Source organism: Protopterus annectens, chromosome 6.part1 (assembly GCF_019279795.1).
Source record: "Protopterus annectens isolate FY-2018-M chromosome 6.part1, PAN1.0, whole genome shotgun sequence".
Taxonomy (NCBI): Eukaryota; Metazoa; Chordata; order Ceratodontiformes; family Protopteridae; genus Protopterus; species Protopterus annectens.
The window spans coordinates 362,592,845-362,606,208 of record NC_056738.1 but is presented as its reverse complement, the minus strand read 5'-3'; positions in this window follow the sequence as shown (position 1 = coordinate 362,606,208).

The following is a 13,364-nucleotide window of genomic DNA, read 5'->3' as shown; positions in this document are numbered from 1 at the left end:
GACTTTCGCCTTTTTCATATCTAAAGAAGGTGAAAGCCAAAAATGCTCATCTCCTGTGCTTTTAACAGTTTTAAGTGTTATAGTTTTAATAAAACACATTCTGCCGTGGTATCACTTCTCTCTTTGTATTTGTGTCATTAAAAACTTCCTACTTAATTTTTCATAAGGATAGACTTACATTATGTACCAATGCCTCTTTCTTTCCCAAGGTGGTGTCAGAGTCCAATATCAATCAATCCATTAATTTGTCAGTATGCTTTCCTAAATTTGCAAACAAAGGTGAATATATGGTACACTTATTGGATGTTCACAGACAATTACATTTTTATTTACATATGACAAAATCAAGAAGACAATTCAATTGTTTGTCTCCTTTGCAGATTTGAAATTGGGCAAACCAGTTACAAAGTAACTTTAGCCAGGTAGTTGAAGGATTGTATTTCTTTTATCTGTAATAAGTTGGGTCTAATCTTATCTAAGCTGGTAAGAACCCATTCAACTAGGTCTATGGCAGCTTCTTCACTGTCTCTGCCCAGGGCTTCTATGGATGACATATGTGCAGCTGCAACCTGGGCCAGTCCTCATACCCTTATCACTCTTTACAAACTGGATCTGGTCTTGAGGGGTAGAGCAGCATTTAGCTCAACTGTGCTCAGGAATATCCTTCCTTAGAATCCATCCAGAATTTAGGTAGCTGGGGACTCTGGCCCAACAGTTGAGGACAGAATGAAAATCGATAACATCAGATAAAGAAGTTATGTACTCACCATAAAATTCCATCTGTGTTGTCCATTTTCATTCTTCCTCAACTTCCCACCCACCAACCCTCCAACCCAACAGACTCCTGGAAGAATGAGATATTGTAAGGGCACCTCTGTCCTTTATGTTGAGCTCCAGATATAGTTCATGTTGTAGGATTTATATGAATTTAGGTGTTCATATGCATGCATATTGGCAGGTATTACTTTATGTAAACCAGCAAACAAGATCTGAGGTATGTTAAGGGTTGTTGCATTATGGGTAAGAGAGAGGCTTGGGAGCCTTTTGATTACCATGAGCTTCAGTAATGGCTGAGTTGGATCCGAGGTTCTGATCTGAACCCAAAAGTTGAGGAAGTATAAAAATGGACAACAAAGATAGAACATTATGGTGAGTACATGACTTCTTTTTATGTGGTATGTCAGCAAACAAGAAGAGACAAAATCCTATCATCTCTGCAGATTGTCCATGACAACCTGGGAGATTGCTATCCAAAGCAGTCTTTTTCTTCAGGCAGTTTACATTGCCTCAGAGATGAATTCAGTGGCATACTACTTGAGAATATCTAGGGCACACCCTCATGAGTGGATGCTGAAAAGAGAAATCTTCCTGCAGATATCCATCAGTGGGGATCTCCTCAAATAAACCTGCTTGCCTCCACACTAAACAGGCAGCTAAGAATACTCTGCTGGAGTCCCATGCACAGAGACTTGAAGAGCAGATGCCATGTCAAACTCTTGGAAAGGGAAATTCCTTTATGTATTTTCTTCCTTTCCCCAATTCCAAAGATTCTTCAATCAAAGCCTGAGATTACCTGCTGCAGCTATGTTTGTCCTTGGGCATAGCAGCAAATTACAGGTAGTTCCACCTGGAACTGGTTCAAATACTGGAATTTATTGATTGTTATTTGCATGCAGTCACTCAGACAGCTAAACAACCATTATCATGCCTGAACTCTCTTCATATACAAGCTTCTCACATCCTGGAGATTCACAAAAAGTCAGCAGCTTCAGTTCTTTTTCTCCTTGGACATATGTCAGTCTCTGTTTTTTCTAGTACTTTTAGTGAGGTTTCACATGAGGGTGTTACAGTGGACTTTTGCAGTTCCATGGTTGTATTTAACTCATCCTGTGAACTTGCCAGTGTCTCTATTAAATGTTTGTCATAGCAACATTTGTTGTGGCTGGAATCTGCTCTTGTACCAGCAGGCTGACTTGTGGTTCTTCCCCATCTTTAGGCCACAATAACCATGGATGCTTTCCTTCTGGGGTGGAGGGTGTTTTGAGGGGAAGATTGCCCAGGGCATCTGGTCACTACGAGGCCAATCTTTACATCAACATCTTAGAGATGAGGGTGGTCCTCCTACTGTTGCTGGCCTTTTGAGGCCTTCTGCCCTAGGGTGTCATTGCTACCCAGACTGATAACATGTCAGTGGCATGGTATCTGAACAAGGTTGGCAGAATTTGGACATATCCCAGAGGCCACGAGAGTTTGGCAATGGGCAATGTCCTGTCAATGGCTTCTGATCGCAGTGAACATCCAGGAGAAATTCAACATCCTTGCTGACACTTTGAGCAGGAACATTCCTCTGCCACATAAGTGGTCCCTGAATCTGGATAGAGAGGCACAGATCTCCATCCGCTGGGGCATCCCCTGCAGAAACCTATTTGCATTCCCGTCCAACACAAAGTGCAGCAATTTTTATGCCCTGATCCCACCAGAAGGACAGTCTCCAAGGGATGCTCCTCTGCATGCTTAGCCCTTGGGACATCATTAAGCATATCCTTCAACTCCCTTGATAACCAAATTTCTTCAGAAGGCAGCCCATTATAGAGTGGCTATTATCCTCAGTGCCTCATTCTGGCCCTTTCAGGTTTGGTTCCCCTTCCTTTTGGCTCACCTTCTTTACCCACCCTGGGTGCTAGACGCTATTACTGGTCTAATTTCTCCTTCTTTGATGTTCCCTCCACAGAATCTTTACCCCGTAAAACTAACTGCTTGGTTCCTTCAATTTCAATGATGGCCCAGTATCCCATGCACTCCAAGAGAGTTATTCACATCCTTTCATCCTCTCGGAAATCTTCCACTAAAAAGTGTTACGCTAGTAAATGGAAGCATTTTTCCATTTAGGGCTGTTCCAAAGGCTTAAATCCTTTTTTGGTGCCATTAGATGCTATCCTAGACTTCTTGGCTAGTCTTTTTCATTTCAGTCTCAGCTGTTATACTATGAAGGTGCAGCTAGACACCATTTCTAACTTTCACACTGGCATGGATAATACCCCTATGGCAGCTGTTAAGCTCTCTCGGGTAGTTTTGAGGGACAGCTTTTTATTATGTCCACCCATTTGTGATCTGATGTCTCCATAAGACCTTCCTCTATTATTTCAAACTCTAACTAGAGCACCCTTTGAAGCAGCAGCCATGGTGTCTTTAAAACTTTGTTTCTCCCTTTTTTTTTCATCTGGCAAAAGTGAATCACCACAGATTAACCCAAAGGTTGGACTAGTTCATAGAACAGATGGACTTTGTCATTCATCCAAACATGCAAACCTTAAACATGATGGTTTACATGATAGGATTTTGATACCATTTAGGCAATTATTTTCTGAGGACTTGCTACAGGTATTACAGGAGACTAGAAAACCTGCTACAAGAAAATCTAACGTGTCTGAAAAAACAGGACCCTTAATTAAATGGGTCATAGCACTCTTGTCGACCATCTGTGCCTGTTTACCAAAATATACATCTCTTTCTGCACGGCTTGAGGGCAGACGTTTTCTAAAAGGGATCCTTCACATCAGGCCACACAGAAAATCTATTCCTCCTCCTTGGGACCTGAATTATGTTTTGGAGAAGTTAACTCTCTGTCCTTCTGAACCAGTCTCTTCTGCTTCTTTAAAATTCTGCAGTTTGAAGTCTGTTTTGACAGTGGCTCTGACTTCAGCAAAAAGAGTCTCAGAGCCACAAGCCTTTATGGCATCTCCACCATTTCTAATTTTTTACAAGGACAAGGTATTCCTGAAGACTGATCTTTCTTTTATGCCAAAAGTTGTCAATGAAATGTTCATAAACTAGTCTATTAATTTGCCTACTTTCCTCCCCAACCCTCAAAATAAAGGAGAGAGAATTCTATATTTGCTGGATGTTTATACTCAGCTTAGGTTCCATTTAGACAACACTAGGACCATTAGGAAATCCGATCAGCTGTTTATCTCTTATCAAGGCAAAATGTTAGGTTGCCCTGTCTGTAAACAGACTACCACCATCTGGATTTCTTTGGCTACATTATTTTGTTATTCCTTTCATGGAAAATCCCTCCCAGATCAGATCAAAGCTCATTCATCTAGGGACTTTTTCTTCTTCTTCTGCTACCTTATGCAAGGATTTTGACTTAAGGACTATTATAGAAGCAGACAGATTGTCTTTCACACTGATCTTATTCAGGTGATCCACTTTTCAGAACATTGAATTTCATGCAGTTGAGACCATATGATTGCCATTTTGAAAAGTTGAACGATGAAGTAACACCAAAAAGTGTGTTTGCAGGGACCAAGCCCCCTGCACCCCCGCACCCCCTGTTAATTATATATACCATCTCCAAGATTGCACTACAGTGGGAAAAGGGCAAATTCCGTGATCCTCACTTTACCGTGATCTCAGTACAAACTGTATGACTTTTAAAAATGTCAATCATATGGTCTTGACTATTTGAAGTTCAACATTTTGAAAACTTGATCCTCTGAAGTAGACCCCTTCCATTACACATCCTTTACAAAATACTACAAAATAGATGCCTTTTCTAGAGCTAGAACTGATTTCACTGGGTCCATTCTGCAAGGGGTTCTGGACACCATTTCCATGCCTTAGTCTTTCTCCTCCCAGTTAGTCTAAAAGCTATGGGAATCTTCCTATATTTGAGTAAAACTGCAACATTAATCAAATAAAGGACGTAGTACAATTGTGTAAGAACCTAACATAACAGTAGATGTTCATAATTAGATCACTCTTGCACTAGCCTAAGCTGTATGGGTTAAATCTTGGCAAGGATGTGACAACCAGCCAGTATTCGGAACTTCAGGACAACTTCCATGCACCCTAACATCTAAGAGACTAGAGGAAAGTTGCATAAAATCATTGCATCAAACCTTCAGAACTTTCTTGCTGTCAAAGTGTGCTCTCCCTGCAGGCTTTGAGTGATTGGCAGTTGTCTTGCTCTTCACCAAGATTGGACAGATAAGTGGTTTTCTGAGTAAAACCTTCCACTTGCTTATTTATTTATGTATTTATTTGCATTTGTTTACCGGGATGGTCCACTGGGCCATAGTGAGCCCATTTTCAGTGGAGGCCCGGGGAGAAAAGCTCCACACTAAAATGAGCAATATATAATATAAACAATACACAGTACATAACATACAATACAGTACAGTAGATCAACATGATCAGTACATACAATACAAGGGTCTCAGTTGACAATTGAAAAATCAGAGTACAGTATTAGAGAACAATATCAAGGCTAAAGTGGTTTATACAATTAGAATATGACAAGTTAGGATATATAAAGTAATTAACACTTATGTAGTTATAAGCTTGACTGTAGGTAAGCAAATGTAGCAGATAGTACCAGCACTATACTTAGGTAAGTGTTTTGAGATAGAGAGAGTTATATCAGAGTAGTAATAAATGAAGTTGTGGGGTAGTATAGAAGAGGGGGTCAGGTGTTGAGAAGTGCCGTTTTGGCACATGTGCACTGCCATGGAGATGAAAGGTGTTGTCTCAGAGACTTTTTAAAGAGAGCTAGGTTGCTGGTAGTCCTAATTGATGGTGGGAGGGTATTCCATAGTTTTGCAATAGTAAAGGAGTAGAGCAGCTGACCAGCTGAAAGGTTTGTTTTTTCTACACTCAGGACCAGTTGATTTTTGAAATGGAGAGGTCTATTTGGATGGTTCTGTGTAAGTAGAGAAGAAAGGGCAGGGCAATTTGATGGTTTATATATGAATTGTGTGCAGTGGTTAATTGTAAATATGTAAGATAATGTGGGAGTTCTAACCAGTTTAGTAGGCGTAATGAGGAACAATGGTGAGATGAATATTTTGCACTGGTTAAAATTTAGCAGTTTCATTGTAGTATGTGTCAAGTTTGGATATCAGAGAGGACTGGATGTTAGTAAGAGGAAAGGCACCATATAGAAGAGATGGTAGCAGAAAGGAAGAGGCTAGGGACAGTTTTATGGAGTTGTTGAGGAAGTATTTGTGTATACAAAATACCCAGTTTTTGATGTGTTATTTTGATATTGCTGTGAATATGCAGGTCAAATGTTAGGTTTTCATCTATGATGACATCTGGTAGTTTTGTATTTGGTACAACTTCAATGATGGTGTTATTCTGAAAATGAATAGTGAAGTCATCCTTGTTTAGGGTAGTTTTTTTAGGGGTAAATAGCACAAGTTTAATTTTATTGGGGTTTAGGGCGAGATGATTATTGGTCATCCAAGTTTCGGTAGAAGTGAGGGCAGTTTGGATGAGTTGCTGTAGCTCAGTTGTGGACCTGTTAGTGCAGATGATGGCTGAGCCATCTGCATATTGTATGACAGTACCTTGACTAAGAGTGGTGTGGAAGTTGTTGACGAAAATGCTGAGCAGAAGGGGCCCAAGTGTGGATCCTTGGGGAACACCTATGGTTGTGTTAAGGAATAGAGAGAAACAATGTTGCCACTTGGTAGATTGTTGCCTGTTTGTTAGGTAGTTTGAGAACCAGTTTAGAACTGGGGTCAGAAGCCTACGTTAGAGAGTTTAGTGAGAAGAAGGGGGTGGGAGACCATATCAAAGACCTTAGAAAAGTCTAAAAAAGAGTGAAGAAGTAATTTTTCCATCATCTCTGCCCTGGTTAACTGTATCCATGAAGGATATAAGAGCTGTAATAGTAGTATGACCAGGCCTAAAATTGAATAGGAGAAATGATTTGGTTATGAAGCAGGTAATTAAGAAATTGAGTGTGAATACATTTTTCTAAGATCTTAGAGATGGGAAAGAGGATAGCAATAGGTCGAAAGTTGGAAATATCAGTATTGTTGCCACTTTTATGGAGAGGGAGAATATTTTATTTATTTTATTTATTTTACATTTGTTAACCGGGCTAGTCCAAGGTATGTGGGGCTTCTGAATAGATCTGTTAAGAAGTATGCTGATGTGGTAAGCAGTAGAGCTGGCTGATATTTGTAGGAATTCTGGAGGTAGGTTGTCAGGTAGCTGGTTTGAGTTTAAAAAGCAGTTTTTTTATTGTGGTAGATATAGGTGATATAGAAAAAGTGGGTAATGAGAAAGTACAGGTATTTTTTGTAGATGGATCTGGAGGGGCTAGGTTCGTTTCTGGAAAGGTGGTGGTGAGGTTAGCTATGGTATTAATGAAATATGAGTTAAAGAGCGAGGCTATTTCAGTGGATGTTTTATCCGGATTTGGACAAGGCTTTTTCTTGGAGCCTGGATTTAGTAAGGAATTAATGGAGGTCCAGGATTTTTTGTGTTTTGCTTATGTTGGTTTTGTAAACTATGGTAGTGTTCTTTTTTATTTGTAATGACTAGATGCTTTACTTGATTACAAAGCTGTTTATATCGTGTGAAGTCAGAGAGATTTTTTTTTTTTTTTTTTTTGCCATGATTTCCATACTTTGTCCCTGGCAGTCATGAGTTGCTATGTGGGTTCTGTAAGCCAGTTGGCATGATTAGATTTTACTCTATTTTGATGGTGTGGGGCTAAATTGTTTATGATCCTGAAAAATGTTGAGTTGAGAAACTCGACAGCCTTGTTGAGAGGAAGGAATTCTAGTGCATCCCAGTTGATGATCTGAAGTAGTTAACTTCATTTTATCTGCAACCTGTGGGTATACGGATCCGTATTGGATCCGAGCCAACAACTTTTTTTCTAGCATCTGCTCCAAGCTCCGAGCTCCTCCCCTTACCCATAATGCCCTACCATCTCCTATCTTTCTTCAGATCTCATTTGCAGCGCCAGTAGTGTGCATCGTGATCTCCTTTGCTCTGAGCTCAGGGATAGTAAGTAAGAATTTTTTTGCTGATATCTAGGTGTGCTTGACTAGGATTTCCCTTCCTCCCCTTCTGTAGTATCGCGTTTGGTCGTTGGTGTAAAAAAAAAAAAAAAAGTTTTTTTTGTATAGAGTAGTAGTTAGGCCTGCCCTTCCCCTACCTGTGTGTGTCTGTTTTTTTGAAAAGGTAGTGCTTGTACCTTGGAGTGCAGGACTATGGCTGACCAGCCAAAGCCTGTGTTCAAAAAATGTACAGAGTGTGGCCATAAGCTTTCCCCGGCCGATGGTCACACTCTGTGTGTGATATTCTTAGGAGTGGCACATTTGTCCACTCAATGAGCTGTCTATTCAGGTTTCAACCCTAGGGCCCTTAGAGATCATAAGGCCAAGCTAGTTACCAAAGGCCTTTTCCCTGCTGCCATGCTGGATTCTGCCTCGGCCTCGGTCGCTAGTGTACCACCTTCCACCCAGACAGGGACTCAACCTCCCTCTTCATCTGGCGATAGGTCTTCAAAGGACAGATCTTCAGTCAGCGATTCTGACAAAGATAAGGAAAAAGAAAAAGAGAAGGAAAAGGAAAAGCGCAGAGAAGAAAGGGAGAAAAAGAAGGACAGGCATAGTAAGAGGTCCCCAGACAGGAAGATCTTTCTCATCCCCCCCATCTAAGACCATGAGGCCTGTTTCTCCATGGCTCCGGTCTCCTCGTTTCTCACCGGAGCCGTTGGAACATTCGGACCCGAGGCCGTCCCCACCACTGCGCAGACCAGCCAGATCCGAGTCGGTGGCCTCTTCGAGGTCAACTCGGAGCCTATTGGACATGGATATGGACAGGATGATGCGGAGATTTATTCAGACCCAAATTCAGATGGGAGTCTTGCCAGGTCCCTCTCCCTCTGGAGGGGCGACCTCCATGCCTCTTTTCCGCCCCATCTTTCCTTCCCCGATCCATGCTTCGGCTTCAGGGCTCTTGGATCTGAGTTTTTTCAGAGCTGGTCCTCCAACCTCGACTCCGGCTGTTACCTTGAGTCTCTCGGATCCGAGTTGTTCGGATACGAGTGGCTCTCGGAGCCGTGGATAGGGAGTTGGACCCGGGGGGGAATAGATTCTTCGGCTCTGACCTTTTCGGACCCAATCCGTTTCCTCGAACCTCAGGCTACCCTGTCTTCGGCTCCGGTCCCAGCTTCGGATCCAGGGAGGACTTCTCCCTCGGCCTTCGAAGTGGTGGAGAGGGTTCTCTCCAAAGGATTGAGACCCCAGCCCATCCCCTTGGATACCACCCAGGCCCCCCTGGATTTGGCAACGACTCTTTTCATCCTGTCTCAGGGACAGCCTGTGCCAGAGGATCCCCAGGTCATTTTCCCCAAGGAAACCCCTACGGCTCGTGGATCCCCTTCTGAAAGTCCCACTGAAGAGGGTCACTGTAAGAGCAAGTGCAAAAGGAGGCACTTGGACTCCCCCGAGTCCCTCACTACTGACACTGACTTAGATGAAGGAGAAGGTTCCCCCAGGTCACCTCCCGAAGACGTCTCCTTCGGAGAAATTATGGAGATCCTCCACCAGATGGGGAGGTTGGTCAGCCCCAAAACCTTTTGGGGATGAGTCAGTGTTCCTTGAGGCCTTTGGCATGGGCCCGTCTACTTCCCGCGTGTCCCCACCAGCAGACCTCTTGGTGGACCTCATCACCACGAGGGCATTGAAGGAGCCCGACACCGTAGAGCTCATCCCCAAATGCCCTGACAAGGTTTTATCTCCCCCTTCTGACAGACAACCCTGGTCAAAAAGAGCCCCAGTTGATGCTATGTTGGTCGCAGCGGCCACAAAGAAGGAACTAGCACAGGAGAGTTCCTTAGTCCACCCTCCAGACAAGGAGTCCAGGTTGGTGGATAGATTTGGGAAGCGCGTATACTCCTCAGTGACTTTTTCTATCTGTGCGCTGAATTATTTGGCACATGTGATTCGGCTTCAGCGAGACCTTGCTTCGGAATTCGCTGAGTCGCCCCCAGAGTCTTTATCGCCGCAGGACAGACAGCTGTTCTCTGCAAAAATGTCTACTCTGAAGTCAGTTTCAAACACATCTATGCAGCTACTTTCCCATGCCAAAGAAGGAGCAGCTAGGGCGGCTGGGACAGGCATAGCCATGAGGCATCATGCCTGGCTCAGATTGTGTCAGTTCGCGGACCCTTTCAAGGCATTGTTTATCAACGCTGCCTACGACGGTTCTTCCCTCTTTGGAAAGACAGTACGTGACACACTTGTCCAGAGCGAAAAGGACGGGAAGACTTTGTCTGCTGTCGGAGTCTGCTTCTCTAATCCTCAACGGTCCTTCTGTAGGAATCAAAGAGGGCAGAAGAAGATGTGATTCCAAAAATCTCAGTTTTCCCAGGATTCTCAGGACAGCTATTCCCCCAGAGGCAGAGGGGGACAGGATCGACGCCGACCCAGAGGTAGAGGGGGTCCCAGGAATTTCGGGTCTAGGGAACCCTTTTCGGATAGACTATGTCAGCAGCCATGAGGGGTTGCCCGACTGTCCTACTCTGGAAGCAGTCGGGGGACGATTGTCCTTACACCCAGCGACATGGGAGTCCATTACGACAGATCGCTGGGTTCTTCAGATAATATCCAGAGGTTACTCTATTCCCTTTCTTGCCTCTCCAAATATTTCAGAACACCTCCCGGATGTTCCACCCGCTCACAGGGAGGCCGCAGCTATAGAGGTTTCAAAGCTGCTCCTCAAACGAGCCATCGAAAAGGTCCCCCCCTCGATCAGTCCGGATTAGGCGTCTACTCAAGGTTCTTTTTGGTGCCAAAAATGACGGGAGACCTCAGACCCATTCTAGACCTATCAACATTAAACCTGTTGGTAGCCAAACAGAAATTCCGGATGGTCACCCTACAGTCCATTCTACCTTATCTCCGAGAGTGCAACTGGATGTGCTCGTTAGACCTTCAGGATGCTTACTACTACATCAAAATACACAGAAGCTCCAGGAGGTTTCTGTGCTTCTGGCTGGGAGCCAGTCATTTTCAGTTCAGAGCCCTACCCTTTGGTCTCACCACAGGCCCCAGGGTGTTCACCAAGGTAATGGCAGTTGTAGTGGCTCACCTGAGGCTTCAGGGTATTCAGGTGTTTCCATACGTGGACGACTGGCTCTTCTCTGCGCCCAACAAGCATCACTTTGGTTAGCAGACCTACTGGAAATTACAGTCAATGTTCACAAATCCGATTTGCAACCAGTACAAGTTCTAGACTTCATTGGGGCACGGTTAGACACTTTGCAGATGAAGGTATTCCTAACTCCAGACAGAATTCTACATCTCAGGTGCCACATAGCTCAGACAGCGAACTCCAAGTCTTCAAAGGCGAGCGAGATTCTCCGGGTTATAGGCTCCATGGCTGCCGCCATATCTATTCTCCCTTATGCGTGCCTTCACATGCGGGTTCTTCAATGGACTCTGGCTGTTCAGTAGTCTTGGCTAGACCTGCCCATGGAATTTCCAATCGAGATCAGTCACGTCTGTGGGACATCTCTTCTTTGGTGGTTAACTTCACCGGAGATATCAAAAGGATGCACCTTTGCGTCACCCCCATTCCAAACCACAGTGACAGTGGACGCCTCCCAACTTGGGTGGGGGGGGCACTGTTCGGGAAGGACAGTCCAAGACACGTGGTCCCAGACAGAGACCAATTTGCACATAAATGTTCTAGAGATGAGGGCAGTGCTTTTAGCGTTGGAAGCCTTTCACACAGTCCTACCTCTCGAATTGATTGCAATTCAGTCAGACAACATGTCGGTCGTCTGGTATATCAACAAGCAGAGGGGAACCAGATCCTACCCCCTATGTTGCGAGGCCATGAGAGTGTAGGAATGGGCGATTTCCACCGGTCGGTTTCTGATAGCAACGCACATCCCGGGGCGCTCCAACTTTTTAGCGGACAGAATGAGTTGGGCCATTCTGATGCCTTACGAGTGGTCTCTGAAACAGTCAGTAGTGGAGGAGATTTTCCTTGCATGGGGTCAGCCTTGCTGCGATCTCTTCACATCTCCTTCCAGTGAGAAGTGCAGCAAGTTCTTCGCTCTGATTCCCTCACTAGAGGAAGTCCCCAGAGTCCATGCTTGGCCCCCTGGGCTTCTGTATGCTTATCCACCTTTACCTCTCATTCCAAAGTTTCTTCAGAAAGCTTGCCGACTATGGTGCAAAGTGATCCTCATTGACCCATTCTGGCCTCGTCAGGTTTGGTTCCCATTCCTTTGGTCTCATCTCTTAGCTCCCCCGTGGGTTCTGGATCCCTGCCCGGATCTAATTTCCCATCTGTCGAGGACATGTCCGCCCGATCTGGGCAGCCTCAAGCTAACAGCTTGGTTGCTCCGGTTCCGTTAATTGCCAGGATGCCCGGTCTTTCATCCCAGGTAAAATCCATTCTGGTGGCCTCTCTTAAAGACTCCACTAGGAAACTTTATTGCAGTAAATGGAATCGCTTTTCCATTTGGGCCTCACAGAGAAAAATAGATCCCTTTACAGCCCCTGTTCCAGTGGTATTGGACTTCCTCTCTGGTATCTTTCAGCAAGGAGCTAGTTCCTCCACATTGAAAGTACAATTGGCAGCCATTTCCAGTTTTCATGTTGGTGAAGACAACATGGCCTTAGCCTCCTCTAGGCTGCGTAAGGCTTTTCTTAAAGATGCTTTTCTGTTACGGCCCCCTGTCAAGGATTCTGTACCTCCTTGGGACCTTACTTTTGTTTTACAGGCATTGGTGGCTCCTCCTTTCAAACCTGCAGCTTCGGTGGACTTAAAATATTTGTCCTGGAAGAGAGATTTCCTAGTCGCCATCACATCGGCTAGGAGATTTTCTGAGCTTCAAGCTCTGTCTGCTGTGCCTCCGTATTTGGTCTTCCATAAGGATAGGGTCTCCATCCATACTAACCCTTCCTTCTTACCTAAAGTGGCATCTGAAGCAAAAATAAACCAGTCCATTAATCTGCCCGTTTTCTTTCCCATCTTCCAAAATAAAGGTGAATACAAACTCCATTTGTTAGATGTTCATAGACAACTTTGTTTTTATCTTCACAGAACGAAGTCTTTCCGCAAGACTGATCAATTGTTTATTTCTTTTTCCAAAGCGTTTATGGGAAACTCAATTTCTAAAGTTTCTTTAGCCAGATGGATCACTCTTTGCATTTCAAATGCCTACAAAGCAAAAGATTTATCTCCTCCTGCTATAGTTAAGGCTCACTCTACCAGGTCCATGGCGACTTCTGCTGCTTTTTGGTCCAGGGTACCTTTGGACGATATTTGTGCAGCAGCGACATGGGCCAATTCACATACCTTCATTACCCATTACAAATTAGATCTGATTTCGAGGGGTAGGGCATCCTTTGGCTCTGCGGTGCTCAGGAATATCCTTCCATAAGGGCCTCCCAGGATCGGAGTAGCTGGGGACTCTGTCCCACAAGTTGCAGATAAAATGAAGTTAACTACTTCAGATAAAGAAGTTATGTACTCACCATAACGCTGCATCTGAGTAGTTATACTTCAATTTTCTGCAACATTCCCTCCCTCCGTCC